This window comes from Salvelinus namaycush, chromosome 31 (assembly GCF_016432855.1).
Source record: "Salvelinus namaycush isolate Seneca chromosome 31, SaNama_1.0, whole genome shotgun sequence".
Taxonomy (NCBI): Eukaryota; Metazoa; Chordata; class Actinopteri; order Salmoniformes; family Salmonidae; genus Salvelinus; species Salvelinus namaycush.
Window position 1 is genome coordinate 17,624,248 of NC_052337.1, and position 613 is coordinate 17,624,860.

Here is a 613-nt window from a genome sequence, read left to right on the forward strand (position 1 = left end):
AAATGGCTCTACAGTACTATTATGAGATGAATTATATGGAGAATTTGATGTTTCTTTGTGATAATGTATATTTTGGGTGTATGGGGGTTTTTGCTTATTCTTTTGTTTCCAAACCTTTCCCTTGGGAATTAAAAACATTTAAGGTGTAAACTGGGAAGGAAATTGTGTTGGGAGAGAGTTGAGTTATTGACTAGACTGGTGGGGGTCGGGTCTGCAGGCAGCTCGGGCTGGCTGGTCGGTCTGGCTGAAATTTGATCTTAATAAAGACATGCAAAAGTATTTATATTTTTTTCAAGAGTTGTTAATTTGTTAGGCTATTGGTTAAAGGTGCAACACAACACAGCAACACATATTATTGAATTACCTTTGATCTAGTTCAGTCTTATTAACCACTTAAACATATTTAATAATAATCTCCTACCTAGCTTGATGACTGTGGGCATTTTTGCTTACTTTTTTTTCTAAATGGAGATGGCATATTAGCCTGTGTAAAAAGGCTGGAAATTAGCTTTAGATGGCCCCAAAAATTCGGTAGGAGGACCCTCGCCAGGTTATGTGCCCCCCACTTCTGAAACCAAAGGGGCGCCCCTGCCTACCGCCACCAACAGTTTGG